The sequence below is a fragment of the Gallus gallus genome, chromosome 1, assembly GCF_016699485.2.
Source record: "Gallus gallus isolate bGalGal1 chromosome 1, bGalGal1.mat.broiler.GRCg7b, whole genome shotgun sequence".
Taxonomy (NCBI): domain Eukaryota; kingdom Metazoa; phylum Chordata; class Aves; order Galliformes; family Phasianidae; genus Gallus; species Gallus gallus.
Window position 1 is genome coordinate 89,963,928 of NC_052532.1, and position 25,332 is coordinate 89,989,259.

The 25,332-nt window shown below is 39.6% G+C and overlaps 1 long non-coding RNA gene across 4 annotated transcripts; it reads left to right on the top strand.

Moving 5' to 3' along the window:
• The first annotated feature begins 286 nt into the window (after positions 1 to 286).
• LOC101750039 lies at positions 287 to 24,983 on the top strand. Of its 4 annotated transcripts, none has more exons than XR_005841999.1 (8): positions 287 to 6,391; positions 6,506 to 14,835; positions 17,570 to 17,790; positions 18,380 to 18,571; positions 18,753 to 18,867; positions 21,959 to 23,127; positions 23,671 to 23,853; positions 24,862 to 24,983. It is a non-coding gene; the product is annotated as an uncharacterized LOC101750039 (long non-coding RNA). The 4 variants fall into 4 exon arrangements; XR_005842002.1 differs by having other exon boundaries at positions 6,506 to 10,651; positions 14,734 to 14,835; positions 21,959 to 23,853; XR_003072099.2 differs by having other exon boundaries at positions 21,959 to 23,853.
• Positions 24,984 to 25,332: the final 349 nt, after the last annotated feature.

Genomic DNA, 25,332 nt, shown 5'->3' on the forward strand with positions numbered 1-25,332 from the left:
GTTTAGCCTGGAAAAGAGAAGGCTCCAGGGAGACCTCATTGCAGCCTTCCGATATTTAAGGGAGTATATAAACAGGAGGGGGCACGGCTGTTTATGAGGGTGGATAGTGATAGGACAAGGGGAAATGGTTTTAAACGGAGACAGTGGAGGTTTGGGTTGGATACTGGGAGGAAGTTTTTCACACAGAGAGTGGTGACACACTGGAACAGGTTGCCCAAGGAGGTTGTGGATGCGCCATCCCTGGAGGCATTCAAGGTCAGGCTGGATGTGGCTCTGGGCAGCCTCGTTTGATGGTTGACGACCCTGCACATAGCAGGGGGGGGGTTGAAACTACATGAATTTTGAGGTCCTTTTCAACCCAGGCCATTCTTCAGAATTTCCTCTGCTCACCTTCAGGACAAAGCAGCAATACTTGTCTGTTTTTTACATTCTTTTCCCTGTACTGTATCCTGCCGCCTCTTTCACAAGCAACACTTGATGGAAATGAGATGACAAATAAGTTGGCCTCTCCATCTTACTGTAAGTGGCAGCCCCAGGAACAGGCAAGTGAGCAAGATGCGGGCAAGGAAGTGGCTACTTCTGTTGTGTGTTGGAGTAGCCAGAGAAATCTGCTTTATTTTCAAGGCAGACAATTAAGACTGCGCTTGTTTAATGACTCGCAAATGTATCTCAAGTAGCAAATATCAGTGCAGAAGTATTTCAGAGACAGTAGAGATAACTGGAACTCAACTAATTGTGCTTTTCTGCCATTCCTTTTTCAAACGTACAGAAAATATTTTCTCTGTTTAGATGTTTGGGCTTTTTTTAGTGTGTGTGTGTGTACATACATGCATATATATATATACATACACACACACACACGTGTGTGTGTATATATGTATATAGCAAAAATATGATCTTATAGAGGAAACAATATTTGCCAGATCTTATCCTTTATCGGTGACATATGACACAGTTCAATTACAGCTTGTCAAAAGCATTCTCCACTGTGGAGCAGAGTGGAAAAACAAATTACACACAAATGACAGTGGACTGTTACAGTCAACTCAGGGACTAACAACCTCTTGACTTTCTTACTAAGATGTGTGAAAAGCAATGGAAGCATAACATGAAATATGGGGGGAAGGATACCGTGGCTTTCTGTGGTTCTGAACTGAATGGAACAGCAGCGATGCTGAATCCTGTGCAGATGATCTGTGAGTGAGTGAGTGATGGGGAAAGGAGAATTCCTGGCATGAGAGAGGGTAAAATTATTACTTGGGCCACAGTTCTGTGCTGGGGGTGGGGAGGACCTGCCTAGCTCATTTGGCTATCTCAGTACTGTCACAGTAGGAAAATTTATTTTGAGGATGTTGCCAGGGAAGCGATGGGGTTTTACTTTAAATTAATCAAGTATTTAAATCAGTTATGAGCACTTAAATAGAACCTGACTACCTCTTTCTAGAAGAATGGATGATTCTCTTGGTGCTGTGTTCTTGTTGGAAAAATTGCTTTGGCCTGCTGGGAAACTTATGCAATCTTGTCTATAAATAAGCCTTTTTTTTTTTTCCTATTTCTAGAGGAAACTTGAGCAGCACATATTGATAGTCAGTTTCCAGATAAAACTCAGCTAAATATGAAACTCTTCAGTTTTCAATAACTGTTTTTGTCGAACTTAGATCAGGAGCCTGGAGTGTGTGCAGTTGCTGCTCTCAGGCTTTAGGTAGCTCTGCTGTGCCCCCACCACATCATTTTTGACTAAAGGTAGGATTTTATAAGACTGATCATAGCAACGTATTTATCTGAAAATGCTTTTCCTGTCAGATCTTCCTCAGTGCCCCTAGGATTTAAGGTCAGGGTCTAATAGCTTCGAGAGGGGTTGGATTTTATGTGACAGAGTATGTGGTCTTCTGCAGAGAGAAGCATTATAGAGCTTCATTTAAAAAATGCAGGTGGTATGGAAATAATACCCACTGTTCAAAAAGTGACAACTGCTCTTGAAAGGAAGGGGTGGCACATGAATCTGTTTTTTATGATGGTCTGTATGTTTCACTGAAGAATTTCTACTCCATGTAGCTGTGTTTAGGCTGGTTGCTTACATAAGTGCTTCCTCACTATTTCACTTAGTGGTAGTCCTGTAGACCTGGTCACTTGTCAGTGTTGTGGTGGTGCAACCCTTCAGAGTCACAGAGGAAAAAGAAACAGATTGTGCTCCCCTAAAACTACACTCAATAACTAAAAGTTATATATAGAGTGTGTGTATGTATATATATATGTAACATTAAATATAACATATATATAGTAAGGGATTCTCCAAAAGTTGTTGCAAAACTAAGTCTTTCGTCAAGGTTGTTAAAAGCACTAGGAGGCAGCACAGCTGCCCAAATATGAATGAGACCAGCACTTCATCTCATAAGAGTAGTGATATTCCTACCCTGCTTAAATGATGCCGATGACCATAAGTTTGGCCTGACCTTACTGACACCATACTCAAACAAAGCAATAAAAATAAGCAGGAGGCTCATTTACATGGAGATGCAGCGTTAGAGAAGATCTCACAGCAGTCCAAAGGAAATTTGGGTTACCTATTGCTGTTTCTGTGATGCTATTCTGGCCTAATAATTATAGAAGAGCGCTTGTGTTGGTAATGGGCCTAACAAAACTCCTTGTTCTCCATTTGTCTCAAGCAACTTGCTTCGCTGCTGGAGAAATCTCTAGAGGTGTATATTTATCTTGCTTCAGTGAGTGTCTACAAGTGAATGGCTTTCAAGAGGAGCAGGACAAAAATTAAGGCTCATAATATGTGCTTTTGTGTTATGTTTCCCTACTTGGATGTGTCTTGAGTATGAAGTGCATAAGAATGTAGGTTATATTGTAGATATGCTTTTTTTTTCCTTTTCTTTTTTAATGTACTCATTAAATATTCTGCCCTGAAAGAGGAAGAAGTCTGGTGCTCTCTACCTAACTGAAACAAGGTAAGTGTGTTGAGGCAGGTGGGAGCGGGTGGGTAAGGAACAATGTGAAAGTAACAACAGAATAACTTTTTAAAAAGTTTTCAGCTTTGCTGGAAACTGTAAGATGAGCATGTATGCGTTACTGAGAATGAGACAATGCTATCAAGCTGCATTACTCAAAATTTAGAACATGAGCAGTTTGCATCCCTACCCACTTTTGTGTTTGCCATCACACCAGGAACGAATAAGCAGCTATTGCTGTGCCTTCATTTGGATATGCTGGGGCTATGAAAAGTAGGCAAATATGTAACTAATAGAATTCTCAAGTATTTTCCTAGTTGTCCCAGTCTGAAACAAGAGAAGAGTTTGGAGCAATGCATCGTGTGTTTTGTAATGGTTTTTGCCTTGTTGATGTGTTTTGTGGGGAAAAAAACTAGATTGGTTGAATTGGTTGAATTAGTTGATGGAATAATTCCTTACAGGAAGGAGAAGTCGTCAGAACATTGAGTAGTTTAAATCTAAAGTGCACAGAGGATTAGAAAAGGTACAGGGAGGAATAATTTTGTGTTGGCAGGAGATAGACTTAATAGTACTTTTTATCTGTAATTTTTATGATTCTATGGCTAACTGGGGAAAAGTTTAATGTTCCTGATACAGCAACTGAAGGTAGGAGAGGGAAGATTGACATAACCAGAGCTGTTATAATTCATTTCATTACTTCACACAAGGCTTTTATATTGTCACGCCCATAAAGCGCCAGTGTGTGTGCTTATAGCCAATTCATCTTTATATACTGCTGCTGATCCCATTGAAGTGAATGGCAAAACTCCCATCAATTTTAATGGCAGTGGGATATGGCCCATTTTGTAGATATACAATGTATATTTCCTGCACACACTACTTTCTGTGTATAATGTGCCTCTCATCTGAGGCTCTGAGAATGTTTTACAAAGCGGTTAATTCTAAACCATTCGTGTCGCCTCCAACTGATAATGTGATCTATCTTCAGAAGGAAATTTAGAAGTTGGCATTTGGTTATTTGTTTATTTTAGGCTCAGCATGCGCTTAGAAGGTCTCCATGTGTGAAGGGCCATCTTTGGAAAATTTCCATGAATGAGTTGCTGGAGGTAACTAGATTAGAAATACGTGTCATACTTGCAAGGCTACCATTATGCTTCAAAACTGAAAAATAGGAAGCATCAAGGAGAATTGAAGGCAGCATGGATCACTGGGTTTGTACATTACTGGTAGTCTGCAGCCCCAGAGGCTTAGAACGTCCCTTTTGGATATCACCTGTGTGAATAGAATAGATTCACTTAATTAACAGGGTATAAACAAAAAAAAGTCATTATCGATTCTTTGACTATCTTAGCATTCCTACTGAGAAACACGTTAGACAGTGGCAAGGTACCTACTCCTTCCAGAACCCATCGTCTTTGAGCCTGTTAAAATGAATGTGCAATGTATGAGCTGTGTTTTAGTAACTCTAAACTCCTGCTGGTTGTGCTTTGAAAAATGTGGATTCATAACAGCATTCAGCACGTGTGATAGAAATAGAGTTATCTGACTGGCCTGTGTCTTCACTTGAGCATCTTCCTTCCTTGGCAGTTATGTATGTACATATGTAAGTTGGGTAGCATTCACATTCCTAGCTTAATGAGATAACAAGGTTTGTAGAAGACCCAAATGGGAAGTTTGCAGTGTAACTTAGTCTTACAGCATAGTTGTGAGTTATGTACTAGTAGAGACTAAATAATTCAGTGAACTGTACTGCAGGTGACTGATCACCAAGCCTTTCTGTACAACATGCTCTTTCACTTAGCACGTGCTGCATTACACTTTTTGGAACTGGAGTATGCAAAGACTTATGATCTCTTTATTTGACTGGGATGTATGCAACTACGTCCACCTTGTTGAAGTACGCCTGCTTTTGGTTAGGGCTGTAACACTGAAGAGTATGTCTTCATGAATTTAAGTAGCTGTGTTGTGGTGGGGTGACATGGGAAAATACCACCATCCAGAAGTGTGTTAATGTCATCTAACCATGCAGGCAGTCACCCTTCATGCAGTCCCCTGCAGAGCAACTCATGTAAAGCAGTTGTCACCCAAGACAAACAGGAATTATCTGGTTTCAGTTGGTTGGTTTTCACCACCTTTTATTTTTTAACCTTGTTTAAATATATAAGTAGTCATGGTGTTGTTGCTTGTTTGTTTGGTTGTTTTTTTTTAATTCTAGATACAAAGTTGACTTGAACTCTTAGGCTGTGATTAATATTCTTACCTTGTTCTCAAGGGTATGCTGACCTTCACTTCCAGTGCTGAAAACATCGTGTAGAGCTATATCCCACCACGTGCTGGACTGTATGCCATAATGTCATGCATTATAAGGCAACTATGGCTTTGTGGAGAGGATATTGTTGTTGTTGCAGCACTAGCCTGAAGTTCAGGAAGCGAGAGTTCAGTTCATGGTTTTTTTGTTGACTTCCCTTGGGCAGTTTTCTTCTGTTTTGATTTTTAGAAGCACTCAGTAGAGGCCTAACTCTCCAGTCAATATCAGACATTTCCATTGGTTTGTCTGAGAACTGAGTTAAGACACAATGAAGTGCATAAACTGCTTTGTCTTTAAACTCTCTGGGCCTCGTTTTTCCATCTGTCAACAAAAGCCAAGATTGTTCCAGTAGCATTTACTTATTTATAAATGTCTCACTACTTACTCCACCAGTTTCCAGACATCAGCTGACCTGGGACTTGATTTCTTAAATTATGAGGCTACTTTTTAATGAAAAGTTTCATTGCTTTTGCTAAAAAAAATACAAAGCTTTAATAGCGGAAGTTGGGGAAGAGCTTTTCCACCAGAGTTTTTCTTCCAATGTCCTCTCTTAAGAGTTCTTTCTTAAGCAAAAAAACATAAGTGTCTGTCTCCTCATGCTTTCTTCTAGCCTTCTTGCAGAGTATAAAATGCTGTAGCTTCTAAACTCAGCTTTGCTTTAGTCTGAGAAATGTGGTTCTTCTAAATTATTGATTCTTTACCCAAGAAACACAAAACAAGTTTTATTTTTCTTCCAATTGCATCATACAGATTGATTCTCAATGCAGAACAGAAAGTCTTTTGGAAAAACATTTACAGTTTTACTTGGGTTGCGGGTGCAGAGGATATCAAAGGAGGCATATTATTGAAGTTAACACTCTGAAGGCTACTCTGCTACTTAAAGGAGTAGTGTAATAGGCCTTTGGAGTTTGTCTACAAGGTAAGTTTATTTGGGTTTTCTTTTTTGGTGGTTTTTTTTTTTTTTTTCAGAATGGGAAATTAGATAATAGTCCTGGTGAGAATCAGTGTCTGTGGAAGAATAGATGCATTGCACTGAAAAGTGTGTGTGAGATTATTCTGCCAACACAACTGAATGGATCCATGCTTAGCTCAAGTCCTCTGCGGTGATTCTGTGGAGTTTCAAGATCAGGTATTATAAACTTCTTTTATACTAGATAGAAATATCTATGTTCCTATGGGGGATAAGGGGTGGGGAAAAAGTCTGAACAGTTTTGATTTTCTTTTTTTGTGTTTCATTTTTAAGGAAAGGCTCCCTCCTACACACCTAGGTACATACGCTGAGAGGCTTCTTTAGATTCTTCTACCTGAAAGGACTTGGAGATGGCTAGAGAGTGATTTGGTTCTCGGGATCACAGATAAGTGTATAAAGACTGATTAAATGCAATGCACTGTGCTTTGTTTTGTCTATTTTATTGAACTTTTTTCATTGTTGGTGCATGTATTTTGAATAAGCAGTAGGAAAAAAGGAACTATGCTAGAGATAAATGTCTCAATCTAAAGTTTTCTGAAGTTTTTTTTTCCTATTTAAAAAAAAAGATTGCTCTGTCTGAAATCGGATATAAGACAAGGAGACTGTAAAAGGTTTTCTAAGGCAGCACATTCTCTGCTGAATCCTACAGTAGAAGGAAAGTTAGAACACTGTCTTTCACTTTTTGCACAATACCTTTAATCTGTCGGAAATGGAGTAAGGTTGACAGTAGCTTAGTGACCTAGGTGTTAAAGTCATATTCATATCCTTGGAGATTTGGGCTTTAAAAACATTTCAGCTCTTTGAAAATGTTAACTTAAAGGTCAAAATGGACTAGGTTTCAGTCAGTTCTGTACAACTCTTCTTTTTCCCAATGGTTACTTCAGGTACACAACTGCTGTTGCTGATAGTGAATGGAAAAGTGCATTTGATTTTTTCCACAGGGGATTTTAATGAAAACACTGTGTAGACTTGGTTTGGAAAGGGCAAGGTAAACTTCTGTTGGAATACCCACAACTGGTTTATGCCATTTAACTGATGATTGTTAGGATGAATAAAGCGGGACCAGGCATGTGAATTGCATTTCATGCTCCTGCATGTGAAATTTTGCAGCAGTAACTGTGATGCAGGCAAAGCTTAAAATGTCATCGTACTAGTTCATCTCTAACAGCCTGTGTGCTTGTGTTTAACTCAAGTGATATGACAGGGCATTACAAAGAGGACGCAAACAGAAAGACAGCAGTGTGCAAATTCCTGGCGCTGGAGTGACAAAGATAATCTCAGACTGCAAATCCTTACTTGGGTTAAGTCTGTCTCGGAGGTTGCAGCTGATATCTCCATTCAGGCTCCAGAATGTATTTAAAGATGAATGTTTAGGCCTTGGTGAGGTTAAGCCCATACAAGCAAACAAATGGGTTTCACCTTCAGAAAAATGTAAGCTTATCTGTAAGAAAAGCAATTTTCTCCTTGTGCTCTGCTAAATGCAACCCATCAGGATGGTCAGTTGCTCCTGTGGGGCATCTCCATCGCCCTACCGGACTGAGTGCAGAGGGAAGCACCTCGGGTCACCCTGCTCCCTTTGCTGTTGCTTCTGTTTCTTACTTCTCTGCACTTAGATAGCATCCTGACATTTGTAAAAAGAAGCATTTTTTTTCTTTCTATACTAACTTTTAGAGAAGTTAAAAAGAAACAGCATAGCGGTTGGTGACCCTGCACATAGCAGGGGGGTTGAAACTAGATGATCATTGTGGCCCTTTGCAACACAGGCCAGTCTATGATTCTATGAAGAACTGCAGGAGAGGCAAAAGCAATTCTGGAAAGGGGAGTGGGCAGATTGGCTTTGTATTGGGGGAAGAGAATGAGTGCTTAAGGCATCTGAATTAGCATCCAAAATAATTTCAATCAGAAGCACTGGTAAAGATTACTCTCTTGATTTTAGGAAAGCTGAAAAGCATATCAATTGGTTCTCTCTGCTCTTCCTCTCCCATTAGCGGCTGTACTGGGCAAGGTGTTTGAGTAGCTGTGTGTCTGGCTTTATAAGCACATGGTGGTTTTAGGAGTTCCCACAGTGAGGATGGCTCACTTTAAGCTTCTCCCCACAAAAGGTAGCAGTTAATGAAAATTAAGTGGTCCTTCAAAAAACAACTCTTACTGAACATGTAGTAATCTCATGATTTCAGGCTTCTTTTGATATTCAGATCTCTGTGGGTAAGAAGTAAACACGAGGATTTCAGAAGAGTGAATCTTTGCTCTTCTTTCCTTGGTGTACTCCCTTTTCAGAATCATTGTTTCAGAGAACTCTAAATGTGAACATGTGAAAAATGCTGTCTGAGGCGCAATCTCTTTGTTAGTGGCATGATCTATTGGAAAAAGTTAGCAAATGTTAAAATATTCGAGTACCACTGTTAAAGCTTCCTTACGTTTTATATAGTTGTTTGTTCAGTGAATGCAATACAGTGAGATATGATTCTATCCCCTTGTTTTCTTCAGCTCATTCTGTAATGACAGGTCTGCAATGATATTTCTGAACTTTTGCTCTTTTACTCAGATCAGGACATGCATACCCGATGTCTCTGGGGTTTCAGGTGGGAGTAATTATCTACTCAAAAGAGAGTAGCATTTAAATATTACTCAGCTAAATAGCTGATTTTCCCCATCTCTTCCTAAATATGATTAGTCTTGCACTCAAATGCAAAGCATGTCTACTATGAATGTCAATCAGTCAAGTAAGTATGCTGGAGAAGGAGGGAAAACAGTGAAAGTTGTCATTTATTGTTATGAATGCATGCAAACTGGAGTAAAAATGAAATTTGTCATCAGTTCATTAGCTTAATTTTTACTGGATCTGAGCTATTGCAGCCACTATTATAATGGAGGTGTCGTAACTGTTATCACATTTGTATATGGAGTCTGTTCTAATCCCTCTTAGTTTAATTTCTATATTTCCAGATGAATCAATCTGTTTTACCTCTTGTACAGACCTGTCAATGCCTTTCAACTCACAGCTATGTCCCTGCACCTGTATTATAACACATTTATCTCACAAACCTAATCCATTAGAGGATGTCAATACATATGTTAGACTTAAAGACTTCCTAACTGCTGTTACGTTGTAGTAGTCTCTGTTGTTCTGAATTTGCACATTGGAAACATTTTCTCCTGTCTGTGTGAGGAGATGCTTTGCTCTGTTTTTTTTCCCTATAGGCCTATTGTACCTTGCATGCTATATTTCCACTATCGAGTTTGGCAGGTGTAGCTTGCAGGCTTATAAATGATTTGTTAAGAAATTACCTGGAGACTATTGTGTCTGATGCAAATATAAACACGTCAGCTGCAGTTTTCCTCTTACAAAGGAGATGGCAAAAAGGCAGCCCTTGAAAAACTGAGAAAAATGCATAGCTCCTTTATATGTTAAGCAAGACAACTTTCCTGGGATTGCAGCCACTGGCACTGTGACACATAGCAGAATTCTGAAGCAAATCTTTATCAGAGATAAATACTGTCTGGGAACAGGTGCTCCACTGGAGCAAATTCTCATAGCTTCAACAGAGCAGTGGTGGCTGATCCCAGCAAGGAATCTGGTCCACTTTTGAGAAGGAAAGGTTTTCCCAAACTGTTTGATCTCAACACTTGGGCTTTCATGTTGCCTTGCCCTGGTGATTAGTTTAGGACTGTAATCCCTAGACCACCCGGTTGTACAAACCTGAGCAAGTGTAAGCAGTGTGCTGTTAGCAGTGAACTCTGATGGCCAGTTTCATCGGAGGAAAGGGAATGTGGTCCCTTGGATTGCCTCGCAAATGGAAACCTTCAGGAGGCATGAACATACTTCTATCTACTAGGAATGCTACTAGGAATAGGCCACCTATTCAAAAGGTGACTGGAGTACACAAAAAGTAAAAACTTGGAAAACAAGACTCAAGGAAGGGAAGAGAAATGTAAGACAACACTTAGCACTGCTGACTTGTTAAACATAGTTCTCTCTAATTTATGCTGAAGCAAGCCCAGGTCTATCCTACCTGAATTTTCTGTCTTTGTTTACAAAGTAACTTGTATACTTTCTTCTTGACATAAACTATGGTATGTCCGTAGTTATGCAGCACTTGCAAACAAAAGTGAAACTTTTCCATCTAGTTCTTTTTGAATTTGTGGGGTTGTCAATATGACTTACGATATGACGCAACTTTTTGTGTCTTGAACGGCAGTAAGTGGTATCTATCTATCTATCTGGTGTGGATATTCATAGGAAGAGTGAATTAGAATGTAGTGACACAAAAGTAATTTTCACCTCAATCTCAGTAAATAAAGCAAATCTGTCTTCTGTAGGTCATACTTCTCCTGCTTTGTCTGCCTCAGAGAATAAAAATTGAATTGTTCAAGTGAAATTAGAACATCATGGCCTTGACCTGAACAGGAATGAAAAAAGTATGTTTGTACAGGAGATGTCCATGTAATCAGTGGGGCTCCTAGCAGTGTTAATTTGTGAGCACTATTAATTCAGTAGCAATAACCTCCTGTATTAGTACAGTTGAGTGTCAATATTAACACAGTATTGCATGCATTAAAAATGCTCACATTTCCTCTTTTTTTCCTCTCTTCTTTTTTCTCCCCTAATACATGCATGATCAATTTCAGGTATAACATTCTAAAATTTTTATGCTATTCAGCCAACCCGGATCTCATTACATTAGACAAATATTGCATAGGAAGAAAGTGGATCACGTAAATGCCACTAATATTATTCATGAATTTTCCTATTACAGTGGGTTGGAAATCTGCAACAAATATTCTCTTACAAATGACTTTATTTAAGATCTGGTATTGTATTTCTGTATGTTGTCATTGCTATTTAATAGGGTTTGATTCATTTCTCTGGATAAAACTCAATTCTCTACCATTAACATTTGTTCTCTCGCACTGATGATTATGTGAATCTTTCTTACATCCTTTCTTCCTACCTTCCAGGTTGTCTCAGGACAGACTGGAACTTCAACTTGCTTTAACTTTTCATAGGATAAGCAGTCCCATCCTTCCTCCCCACCTTCTCTCCTTTCCTTTATTTTCTCTGCTTCTTAATTCGTTCTTTGAATCAGACAAAAATTAGGATTGCTGAACAGGGTTTCACCTACTGTAGGAAATAGCTTAATGACATGTTTTCTTCTGATGTTGAACCTGTTTGCATACTAGTAATTGCTGTTGGATATTATGTTGCAAAGCAGCCCAAAATATGGGAGTATAAATATATACTTATGTTATTTAGAACATATCTGTAATATATGCAAAACATACAGGTAAACCATAAGTAAAAATATATAACGTTGCATATGGCATGCAGTGGTTTAGCACAGCTGCAGGTTAGTCTTCTGGAAGAGTTTTATTAATGGAAAAGCTTCAACTTTAAATTGGACTATGCTGTAATTAAAAATAATGTCTGTGACATTAATTTCTATAGGATACTTTAACGTAATTTGAAAAAAAAAATGATTCTAACAAATTCCATGGGTTTTCATGACAACTTTTTTTAATATAAATCCATGACGTATTAATGGGATTTTATTGTTTCAATTATTCTTTTTTAGGTTGTATAAAAATTTCCCATAACGTAGTTCTGTATCTTGTATTTATGATTTGCTAAAGTCTGAGAGCAACTTGTGGTACAAAATGCAAAAGCAATTTGCTCTTGACAAGACTAGGTCTATGTTTATTGAACATTATTTATTACATATATAGATCAATTCATACACATTAATTCAGGAAAGCTTTCCTATTGCTTATGGCACATGTATGTTGAATACCTTCCTGGTCTGCGGCTAAAACATCAAGAGTAAAATAACTGTGCGCAGACTACTAATGAGTAATAGCATCTAACATCTAATCTAAATCTTTAGCTCTCTTTAAGCTCAAAACTGTTCTCTTGTAGCTCAAAACCATTTCCCTTCTCCTATCACCAGCTGAGCACATAAAAAGTCAGTCTCCTTCCTGCTTTTAAGTTCCTTTTAAGTACTGAAAGGTCGCAACTGAGATCTTCCCGCAGCCTTCTCTTCTCCAGGCTGAACAAGCCCAACTCCCTCAGCCTGTCTTCGTAGGGTAGGTGCTTCAGCCCACTGATCATCTTTGTGATCTTCTTTGGATCCACTTTAACAGTTCTATGCCTTTCTTGTGCTGGGGGCCCCAGACCTGGATGCAGTACTCCAGATGGGGCTGCATAAGGGCAGAGTAGAAAGGAACAATCCCCTCCTTCTCTGCTGGCAACCCCTCTTCTTGTGCAGCTCGGGATATAATTGGCCTTCTGGGCTGCAAGCAGGCACAAGTAATATAAGCAGTGCATGTATTAGCTTTTACCCTCAGATGAATATTCAGCATTACCGTATTTTTGGTGGTGCAGGTTATTTTCTTTAATTAGTAGAGCTACTTGTTGTATAATGGCAGTATATTCATTGGTACAAAATAACACAAAATAGAGAAATCTAAAAGGTCCAGAGGAGATCAAAGCTGAGCTGCATTTGTTGGTGTTTATTTCTTTTGGCTACGCTGAGATGCAGAAACTGGATTTTTTCTAGTTGTGTGGTTAAGGCATGACAGTCTTCATTTTAATATAAAATTGCTCTTAGTGTGGAGTTTCTCTATTCTGTTTTCTATATGCTTATGTTTGTGACTTGTGTTTACTAAAGTTAATAACTCCTGTGCGTTTTAGACATGAATAAAAAATACCACCATTATTATTACATCCAGTCATCGTTACTAGAAACCTACAGTTCTTTTTTCACTGCAGATTGCTGTGCAAACTATTTTGAGTTATACCCTTATTTACCTTAATCCAAGAATTTTATAGCAAAGGGATCACTAATAAATCTAAGTTTAAAAAAAAAAAAAAGAGACAACAAACATATGGAAATATGTTCAGCCCCAGTCCCAGATCAGATCAAATCAGGTTTAATGCAAGTTCTCTGACCTGTGAGCATGTGATATACTAGGGACCTGGAGGAGAGCTGAAGGTGACAGTGTGGGTGCAAACCCAGACATTCAGATATGGCTCATCTGCTTTGTTTCCTGAGCTAAATTTCACTCCCTTGCTGCACTGGCCAACAATAAAATAGTTACAGACTTTTGTCTCCTATCTTGACTCAGGATCATCAGACAAGTGATTCAAGCAGGGTGAGGGAGATGCCTGTTATAGCCTTGATCATGGCATCAAAGACTGCACAGGACAAAGCTACAGCCCATGAAGCGCTGCCAGTTTGGGTCCTTAGGATAGTCTAAACAGTGGCAGTGTTCAGAGAAGTCATTCCAGTTTCCCTTTAGAAAAGGAAAACTCCCATGGTAAACTGTAGTGGCTGCAAACCATCGTAGCTAGTAAAATTGCATACGCTGGTGCGTATGTAAGCTGGTTTTGTAGTCCAACCACTTCTTTTACATAGCTATTGGCTCAGACATCCTTTCTTACCCTCACTTCCATGTGCTTCTGCAGGATCTAACATCAGGTACTGGTCTATGTATACTCCTAAATATATGTAGGTTGCTCCAAAAGTAATGCTTCCTATTTATTTCCATGGAATCTACAACAAATACAAAGCACAATAACACTTTGTTAGAGCAAATTCTCAGCTATAAAACAATTTTTTAACTTAGTTGCCATCATTAGCTGACTCATGCAGAAGAGCTGATTGAGATCATCTTCTTTTCAAGGTGTGACAGCTGTACATGGCTGTCTGGAACATGACTTGTCTTTCATGTTGCTGTCACTGCTGCTGAAACACACCACCCACTGCCTCGCTGTGCTCACATCCACTGTTTTGTCTCCAGAAATGCTCAGCAAGTGTTGGCGAATGTCAGTGGGTACCATTTTTTCTGCAAGGAAACATACAATGGCATACCTTTGCTTCATCTGCACTTTCATGTCAGATGACATCCTGTCAGACTGATCCTCTGCTGCCATCTGTCGCACAGTAACAAGGTGTAAGGGAGTATCGTTGGGAAGGTTCTACCTCTACTGCCATACCACCGACATCTGCCTCTGACACTGTGAACCAACATAATAAAATAGAGGCATTACTTTTGGAGCAGCCATCATATATTTTGAAATACTACATACAAATGAAATGCGCATAGTAGACTGATGTTAATGTGGAGCTAGCTGAGCAGTGTTGTAATAAGCTTTATCTTCACTCACTTCTGCACACAAATAAGTACACTGCTTAGATAAATTCGTGTAAAAAAACTTTCTTGTATCTATAGTTAAGAATGTAACATATCATATCCCCAAAATTGAAGCCATGTGAATCAGATTTCAGTTAGACAAAGTAATTTTTCATACTATGACAACCACCAGCCTAATGTAAGATTTCCCTTTCCTCTTAAAGGCAGGACTAATATTTTACTTAAGGAAAGGAGGGCCCTCCAGGATTTTATACTCTGTCAGTATACAAAATAGGTTTTGGATCACAAAGCAAAGTGTGATTTCATAAAGTTATTGTTTTGATGCGGCTCAAAATCATGTTTTCTCCTAGGTATCTCTGAGAGTTGAGCACAGGCAGGAATTCAGCAGGTTTAGCACTAAGCCTTCTATACGTATAAGCTGTTGATTGATGCTCTGCCTTCTAATTACGTGGGTGAGTAGGAAAGAACCAAGAGTTTTTGTTATATGCAAAGGCCAGAAGGTAATATGATCTGACTTCCTGTGCAACACAGGCCGTTTGCCAACACTTGAAGTAGCAACACTTTCATGAATATTGGATTTGTAGTTTCCATTTAAAATGTTTTGTTTATGTCAAGCAAGTGGAAAAGATGATATAGAAAGGCGATTTATTTTGCAAGGACAAAACAACAACAAAAAAACTAGGATAATTTCAAGTCCAGGCATTAGGGTTGAGAAGTGGGAGTAGAATACATATCTATTGTGAGAGTTAGGAAAATGTTTTGAGCAGCAGGATAATCAAGGAAGGAGGAAGAGGAGGAGGACTTCATAGAACTATAGAATAGTTAGGGTTGGAAGGGACCTTTAAGATCACCCAGTTCCAACCCTCCTGCTATAGGCAGGGATACCACCTCCTAGACCAGGTTGCTCAAAGCCCCATCCAGCCTGGCCTTGAATGCTTCCAGGGAGGGGGCATCCACAACTTCACTTGGTAACCTATTCCAGTGTCTCACCACCCTCACAGTAAAGTATTTCCTCCTAATATCTACTCTAAATCTACCCTCCTCCAGTTTAAAGCTATTTCCCTTTGTCCTGTCATTACATGGCCTTACCAAATGTCCCTCCCCAGCTTTCCTGTAGGCTCCTTCCAGGTACTGGAATGCTGCTATAAGGTCTCCTCAGAGCCTTCTCTTCTCCAGGCTGAAGACCCCCAGCTCTCTCAGCCTGTTCTCACAGGGTAGGTGCTCCAGCCCTCTGATCATCTTAGTGGCCCTTCTCTGGTCCCGCTCTTAAGCTCCACATCCTTCCTGTACTGGGAGCCCCAGGCCTGGACGCACTACTCCAGATGGGGCTTCACAAGAGCTGAGCAGAGGGGAACAATCACCCCCCTCTCCCTGCTGGCCACCCCTTTTTTAACGTAGCCCAGAACACAGTTGGCCTTCCAGGCTGCAGGCGCACGCTACTGGCTCATGTCCAGCTTCTCGTCCACCAGGACCCCCAAGTCCTTCTCTGCAGGGCTGTTCTCAAGATCTTCCCCTAGTTTATATAAGTGTCTGGGATTGCCCTGACACAAGTGCAGCACCCTGCACTTGGCCTTACTGAACCTCATTAGGTTTTCATGGGCCAGCTTCTCCAGCCTGTCCAGGTCCCTTTGGGTGACTTCCCTTCCTTCCAACGTATTGACTGCGCTGCTGAGCTTGGTGTCATCCACAAACTTGCTGAGGGTGCACTCAATGCCATCGTCTGTGTCATTGATGAAGATGTTGAAGAGCACCGCTCCTAAGACTGACCCCTGAGGGACACTGCTTGTGACTGGCCTCCACCCTGACACAGATCCATTGATCATAACCCTTTGGCTGCATCCAGCCAGGCAATTCCTAATCCACTGAACAGTCCATCCTTCAAATCCACACCTCTCCAATTTAGAGTGAAGGATGTGATGAGGGACCACATCAACGGCCTTGCAGAAGTTCAGGGAGATGACATCCATTGCCCTTCCCTGTCCACCAAAGCCAACACTCCATCATAGAAGGCCACCAGATTGGTCAGGCAAGATCTGCCCTTGATGAGGCCATACTGGCTGTCTCGAATCACCTCTTTGTCTTGCTTAGCTTTTAGGAGGACCTGTTCCGTGATCTTCGCAGGTACAGAGGTGATTCCTAGGAACTTTTTATTTTTCTTCATCTTATCTTATTTCCCCTACCCACCCCTACCCTGTTTTCATTCAAGTAACCTGTTCTAAATGTCACAGATAAGACCATAAGCAAAAACTCTTCTGTGAACAGGACACTGTTTTAGGAGAGACTCATGCAAATGAGTACTTCGCATTCACTTAAAGTAGTACCATATCTTAGGTTTTTATGACATAGCGGAGGACTCCTACAGATTTTGAGTTTTTGCAAGACGATCTCATGCTATTTTATGATGCAGCGCAGCACTCGTGTCAGGGAACAGAAAACTTGAAAGGTTTTGGGAAACTAGAGCTCTCTGCTAGTAGATAGGCTTTGAACCTTTGGCCTCATAAATAAGAGTGGGTGGATGGATTCTAATCCACTGTGGAGCTGCAGCAAAACACAGCAGTGTTTATCACTAGTAACATGCTTTCATGTAAAGGGTGAAACTGTTGTGTGTGGTGGAAGTGGGAAGTCTAGCTCAGAAGACATAGGAAATGTGAAGAACCTCTATATCAGAGAAGCAGGCTTCATGGCTATGTATTACCAAATGGTACATGTAACAGAAGTAGATGTGTGCGGTAAGGGCTGCGGACTCAGCAGTTTATTTGAGTATTGGTTCCTCGGAGGACTTTCAGATCTCTGAAGTTCATATTTTCAAGCTTTACAATGTACGGGGTCTAATAGAAATTCCCCTGGCATCTTCTGTAGGTCTCTGATACTTCAGGTTTGATGATGAAAGAAGTCAGCTAAGTGGTTGGTCTCTAAATATAGGAAGTCTTTTAAGTAAGTTCAGAGAAAGAATTAACCTTTTCCCCTTCTCACACACCTCCTGGCAATTTGAACAATTGATTTTAGATAGGTAATGAAGTTTAATAACAGTATGATGAATACACTTCAGTTCTGCAGCTTATTTCACATGCTCTTGAAAACTGATGGTTAGTAAGGGACAGACCATTTTTCTGGTAATTTGTGTAGACATAGAACTTGGTTTACTTCTTTACTGTTTAACATCTTTTTCTTGTCTTTACCCTCTAGTTCTACATCAAGGTAATCCAACAGTTTATAGTGGATCATTCCTGACCCTTCCTGATTTGACTATATTTCATAATGAGAACCATGGTAAATAGTGTGTGGCCTCTTAAATTTGTCAATTTTCTTTGAGCCTTCAGTTTTTCTAACTGCCCACAGAAGCTTTTGAATACAGATTGTAACACAGTGTCCCTAGCAGGAACTGGAGACAGCATGGGTATACACAGGTATTCCTCGTATCAAGATTTCTCTTTGTGTATTTTGCTAGCATATTCTGAGCTAACCTTGAAAAAACAAACTAGGAAAAATGATTATTAGTTTTGAGGACGAGATGCTTACAGGCTGTAAGTTTGATATTCGGTCTACTGTATTCAAGTGTGATAACGGATAATCCATTTGTTAAATTAGAATAAGGTTTTACTACAAGTACTCCTTGTTAGAAAATTTACAAACAGAAGATAAGAAGCCAAAAGCAGTGAAAGCAGTCATACACGTCTAATAAAAGATATGTACACATCTCCTGCTTTTAAAATGCATGAGCATAGATGTGTAGATGGAAACACTTTAACTGGTAGAACAACCCATCATTGAAGGAATCAACTTTTTCATACAAGAGTTTGCAATGCAGGTTATGAAATCTTACTTTGTGGATCTTTATAGCTGGTTATATAATTATCTGCAATTTGGGTGAATTGCATCAGATATACAGACTACAGATTGAGATATTACCTCTCTCTGTCCTGAAGCTCTTTTTAGACACACATATATATGCTTCATGTACAACCTATGATGATGTGTGTGTGCTTTTCATTTCAGTAAGCCAAACACATAATGCGTGATCCAGAAATGGCTGACTTGGGGAAATAACTACACTGATGATGAACATCTGTTTTTGATATAAAAATATTGGGGCATTTTTGGAAGGAAAAGCTTATCTTTTGGCTTTTGATACTCTGCACAATTTCCATCCCATTCATCAGACCAATAAATCTCTGCTAATTTGCTCCGGTGAGTGAAAAAAAAACTGTACATCAATGAATTTTGTCCTCTAGCAAGTAAGCCGTTCTACAAGGATGACTTCTGTTTCAGAAAACATGTTCTATTTCTAGTTTTCATCAGCGTTAGCGTACCTTTAATTGTTTACGATGCTTCATAGCCTACTAGTCAACATTGTGTCCTGTGTCTGCAGAAATAATGAAGCCGTAATAATGAGAAGCTTGACTACAGCATATGCTCTATCATTGAAAGGCAAGAAGAGTCCACAAATGCTGTTTTTTTTTCAAATAATGAGGAGCCCTATTCAGGTAAGTGCTTAGAAACAAGGGCATCATTTGTGGCATCATTTTAAAGGTTCTGCTTTTGTCAGAGAATTAAGCTAGGAAACATCTGCTTTCTGTTTTGGAAACATTATACTAAATCAAGATCAGAAGGTAGTAGTCTCACATACACTGAACTGGAGCTGCTTTAATACTGACTGGAATACCAAGTACTTGTAATTGCCTCCCAGGGCCTATGAGAAAGGAGTATTATGATGTCCTTCTCTCTTCCTTTGCAGTCTAGAGCTTTGCTCTGTCTTCCCAGTGCTCTTTCTCCAGTTTGTATCCCCTCTGTCTGTGACCTGGTCTTCTCTCATGGTCACCAATAGAAAACTTGCCCTCTTCTTTTTCTAGTTCACATGGCTGCAATCCTCCCCAGCTTAGTGTTCTTTCCTAAATTACTCACTACTTCTTTCCTAAACCACATGCTCTCTGCCACTCTTGCTTGACCATTTCTTCCCACTGACATCCACTGGTTTTCCACACTCTGTCACTTTTCCTGTACAAATCTTTTGTATAGCATGAGACTGCACAGAGCTGCACTTGTCTCAAGCCCATGGTACAAAGTCACCTCAGTGATGGCATGAATTCCCCTAACTGTTTTCAAAGACAGAGTGGGGAATTGCTTCTGCAAGGAACATGAGACAGATGGCTCCAAATACAGTGAGTACTTACTCGTTGGAGAGAAATAAAACCTGTGCCTATTATAATTTGACAGATTGGTTTGAAAGAGTTCTGTGCAGTTTGTAATATCTGATGTGATCAGAAGAAACTTAGCATCAGTGACTCCCCCCATTTAATCTTAACTCTTTCACTGGAAATAGAAGGCATAAAATTATTAATAGAAGTTTGGTAGCTATTGGCAACCGTTTTATGCATTTTATATCAATTTTTCTATAGGCTGTGTGAAAATTACAGGATAAAGAAGTACTGGAGGTGACAAACAGTTGTACCTTTCTATGATCAGAAAGTTCAGAACAAAGAGCTTGACAGCTGGGTCAACCGGAAACATAAATTTTTCTTCATGTGGATCACTATAAGGTTAATTAAAATAACTAGCTATATGTAATAAAAGACAGATTTGGCATCATAATAGTGGTACTTTGTCCTTGAAACTCTGTGGTTGGAGAGGTTCCTACTTCTAGTTTCAGAATGCTTCTTGAAACTTGGTTGATGAAATACAGGAAGATTTCTGCTCTATTGGGTAATTTTTCTGTTAGGTTTGCTTTACTCCTGATTTTACATATTTTTCTTCTTTCATATTTCTTTCATTTTCTGCATCTTACCTACTCCCTCTCTTCTTGTTTATTAATGACAAATTGCAGTAGAAATACAGCTTCACTGGCTTTGTTCTGAAATGTTTTATCCTATTTTTAACTAGCCAGCACATCTGGGAATGCTCAGTCACTGATAGTTTTTCAGTAATTCCCTTGGAATTGGCCAGATAAAAAGTGGAAGACAGATCTTGCTCAATGTCTGCTAACATTAGTAGTAGTGAAAAGTATCTCCAGTTGTGTGTTTCCCAATAAAATTAACCTGTAGTTTATTTTTCTACTTTCCTTGCACTTATACCAACTGTGACCCAATAGGCTCTCACCTCTGTATGTTTGCAGTGGATGGTTTTGTTATGATGGAGGCATTCCAAGAAGAAGCACTGCCTCTTTTTCACAGCATCTGAAAAGAAATTCTGTTCTACTAGGCCGGGCAGAGCTTTGAGCAACTTGGTCTAGAGGGAGGTATCTCTGCCTATAGTAGGGGGGCTGGAACTAGTTGATCTTACGGGTCCCTTCCAAACCAAATTATTCTATGATTCTACAAGGCTTGAACTTTGCTGCAATTTACATTATAGTTTATGCTGAACAGCTGCAAAGGAGTCAGTTCTATCACCCTATCTATATCAGTGTATGAAGGTGATCAAAATACTCCAAGTTTGCCATTTAGTCTCTTGGAGTATATGTGCTTCTTGGAGTATATGTGCTTCTTGGAGTATATGTGCTGTGTAAATTTCATTGTCAGGATTATATTTTCCTGGTTGATCCTTCCTGGCCAATAATTTCAGACAAACATTGTTGCAATTATTCCTTTTTTATTACTTTACTGCCCCATCCTTTGTTTCATTATTGCATATTTTTTTGGAGGGGATGTTTTTAGGATCAATTATTTTCATTTCTTTTAGACTGTATTCAGGTCTTTGCTTACCTAGTCTGTATTTTGACTGCTATTTTTTATTCTTTATACAGCATCTACTAATGCCTCATCATGGAGATAAAGATATTTGAGCTTAGTCTCCTTCTGATTGAACCCCTGATGTAGTATCTTGTGGGTTTCATGTATCTCTTCTCAGCACTGGACCTACATTTGCATAATACATATTTTCCGTAAAATTGTAAATGTTAAGTATTGATTAAAACACACTATTGTTCAAAATGTGTGTGTCCTGGCACAGCAATTTTCTAGTCCCTGCATGTAAGTACTTCTATTTTTCATAGTCTTCTGCAGTAAAATCTTGATGGTCACTTATGATGGATTATTTTAATTGCATCATGATTTGCAGCACAGCATTGCTTTAAATCCCACATTCAAATAGAGGTCTTTTGCTCTGCAGCCTCTGGTACAAAAGTAGGCATTTGTTCCATGGAGTAATGGGGTAAGATCAAAATGTCCTTCACAAATCAATATTAGAGACAGTCCAACATCACCTAGAGACAGACTCTTCAGTACTGAAGTCAACTTACTTGGAATGAGTCACTCTTTCAGGAGCTTTTGTTTCCCTTGTTTATTGGATGTGCTGTGACCTCAGAGCTGTTGTTTCTGTTTGTTTGTTTGACTTTGGGATTGTTTTGTCCATGATTCAAAGGTGGAGCTCATCATCACAAGCCCTAAATGTCTGAAGATGAGTTTCTCCTTGGGGAGAAATTTAGTAGATTACAGTGGCAGGAAACAAGGAGGTTTGTCTTTCCAACAAAGGGATGGATGAAACCATGAAAACGGCTCAAGAAATGGGAAGAAGTCATAACAGTTAAACAGACAAAATAGCTTGAATCAATCTTAATGCAGCTTTCATCTTGTTTTGCTACAGGCAGTCCCTGTAAGAGTGCTTAAGTTCCCAGCACCAGTGGATAACACAGACCTGTCTCCTTTTCCTGGAAAGCAAGAGATCAGACTGGGATGCAGACATAAAACTCCTCTACACCAGTGCTCTCCAGAAAGCAATTTGGTTTTCTTTTATTGCTCTACACATTCCACAAGAACGTTGAGTTTGAACAGGCTTTTTGCTGTGTCTGCGCGTTGATTTTGTATTTATTTTAATAGCTGTGCCTGGTGATTTTTGCCTGAATCTAACTAATGCATTTGTAAGGTGCTAGCTAGTGTAATAAATAAATAGATGGCAACCAGCAGAGTGTTGCTGTAAGAGAAGAGATGAGGCTTGCTGTTTCTGCAAGCAGCTCTCATTTGTTACTTCAGAGCAAAAATTGAGCATAGGAATTAACATAAAAGATCAGTTCAGCCTTTGTGATACCCTTGTATTCTGCCTCCTTAAGCTCCTGTGACCCTGGGCACTTCATACACAATCCAAAGTGTCTGTGTTGGTGATCATGTGATGTGAGTTTGGGTGTTTTTTGTTGTTTTACTTTGGTTTTGGTTTGTTCTCTTAACCTCAGCGACCAGGTTGACCAATTACCTGGAAGGAAAAAGATGTTTTGTGGCCCATCAATCTTCTGGAGATTGTAGTATTTTTTCCAGCATACTTTTGGACGTTCTTGAGAACCACAAAAGGGAGATCTGCTTTTAATACCCTTGCTGGGGAGAGGAGTGGTATTTTTTGCTTCTAAAAGCCTTTATGCCGCTGGTTGTAATTTGAAGCTTAAAAACAGCAGGCTTAGAAATATTTCAAAGCTCTCTAGAGGGCAGAGCCTGCTACTGGAGGCTTATGGACAGATTTTTGCTACCAGGTATGATATCAATCAAGAATTCCATTGATTGCAGTGCTATTACTCTGGCATAACCAGGAGCAGAATGTGACCCTCAGTTTAATTTCTGATACGGCTCCTGGATTTATTGGAGCTGTGCATCTCTGCAGGACCTTTCCTGCCTTTGCTGCAGCGGCAGCTTGATGTAAATCAGATTTCCTTGCAGCTGAAAAGAGTACTGATTATATATGAAGCTCTAACAACATTTGCTGGAGTTCTATGTTCCTGGGACCGGCTTAGGCATTCAACCAGCTTATCCTTCTGCCTGTGACCCAAAGTAAGAGAAAAGTGTTTTACAGTAGTAATAAAGAGATTACGTTAGATGAAGTTATTTTCAGTAGCTATATCAGGAAGATTGAGAGTCAATTATTCTGGTCAGGTTCATCTTTAGGACACAAGCAAAGAAGAGGGCTGAGACATTTATACTGTACTAGCAAAAAAAAGATTTAAAGATACTGTGTTTGCACTGACTACTTGGGCCTTAGCACAGGGAATAACTCTGGAATAACTCTTGGGGATGTCAGTGCTCATATTTTGGGAGCTGGAGAATATTGCTTCCATCTCTTTTTGGGTGCTTCCTGACTTATTTGTCTCTTACTCAGCAGAAAAAAAAAAAAGCAGGCTCTGTGGCCTTTGTCACGTGTCACAGTGAATATTTGGTAGGGAGAACAGCACTGAGGCTCCTGATGGTATTCCTGGGATGTTTTGTAAACTTCTCTTCTGTTATAAAATCTGCTTTCAGAAAACTTTTCAGTGTTCTCTACTGATCCCACAGAAATACTGATGTATCTCTTATCTCTCTTTTTTTTTTTTTCTGCAGAGGGAAATGTTGCTTGAAGAGATGCTATATGCAATGGCATGTCATTCTGCTACCTATTTTTAAATATTCACATAGACCACATGTATTGGAAGGAAAGATGTCTATTCTGAGACAGCTGAATGAGCAAATTCCTTTTTAAAAGAAACTGATGATCACCTGCAGATGGGGCTGTGCCATTGGAAGGTAAGGTTAGTGAAGTCATGCTGATGCAAACTCACTGAAGAGCTTCTTCATGTGAGCCCCAGTTACCCTGTCCACAAGACTTGTCGATTTTTTGGCACCACTTCTTTATCTTGTCAGGCATCTGCTTCTTTCTCTGCATTCATCTGTGTATTTTCTGCACTTTTTTTATGTGTTAAAATTTTCCCCTCTTTGGGACATTAAATTGTTTTCAATCAAATTGAGCTGAGTGATTCCAATTTGACAGAATAATATAAATACCAAAGCCTTCCCTAACACAATGGTGTCTAAGAAGTATTTTACACAGCTTATGATGTGCCTGGAAACATACATTGTTTTTCTTTTCTACGCATTTTCCTTCCTTTCTGAGGACACTAATGGACTAACTAAATTGGTTGCTTCTAGTGAGGGGATTTCAGTCAGGTTTTAGTTTTACTTCCTCTCCATGTTGTGTAAATTCTGGCAGGTGAGTGCCTTTATATACTCCCTTCTGGCACAAGGTAAAATTGTCAGTGTCCAAAGAATGAGCCTAACAAGTTTAATCAGCACTTGATCTACCATTCTGAAGCAAGAACGTCTAATTACAACTCAATATTTTATTCTGGTAGCATTGATTCACCAGCATTGATCGCAGCTCGGTAAGCAGTACACTCTCTCTTCAGTCTTTCCACTCAACAACCACTTCATCTCAGCAATAGCTGTTGAACTGGTAACGTAGCTGCTGCTGAAAGTTAAGGAGACATAAGGAAGGGAAAAAAGCAACACCCCTCAAATAATTGCTATTACCTTTGCTTGGAGCAGCTCGCTAGAGCTGGTGAGCATCTGTGAAACTCATCTACAATGACACCTGATGGGGAGATGTCATGGAGCAGATCAGGGTGTTTTTCTGTTGAGATGCAGAAGCTGAGTGTGATTTACCCCCTGTCTTACTTCTGTACAGCAAAACTGCTCTATTAATTGCACTTAGTGGTTAGCATGGCATCCTGTAAACATTTTTGCCTCTATCCCCAGCCATTGTAAATCAGAAGCTGTTTCGCTGAACTTCTTACTGGAGCTGTGCAGCACCATTGCAGATGAGGAGATAATTGTGCCTAATACACAGTCTTGTTGGCTACCAGCAGCAAACTCATATTTCGAGGTGAGTTCCTGCTTCTGTTCTTACAATCTAACAGGGTCAGATACTGCTTTCAGTAAAGCCTGGTGAAGTACTCAGGAAATACTGCTCCCACAGACACATCTTCCGTTGCTTTTGGAGCTCTGTCGTGTAAGTCCCACAAATCAAACTGTAACTTGAGTGAGAATTTCTTTAAGCAGCTTTGCTAATTAACAAACACTACTGAGAAAGAAACAAGATTACCCCAAATTTTAGAGTGTCTCTGAAGATATTCTTGGGGGCCAGGGGACAGAGAACAGTTTCTCCACGTTTTGAAGGGACTTTGGTGTTCCTGGAAAAACTGGCTGCCCATAACAGTGGATTGCAGA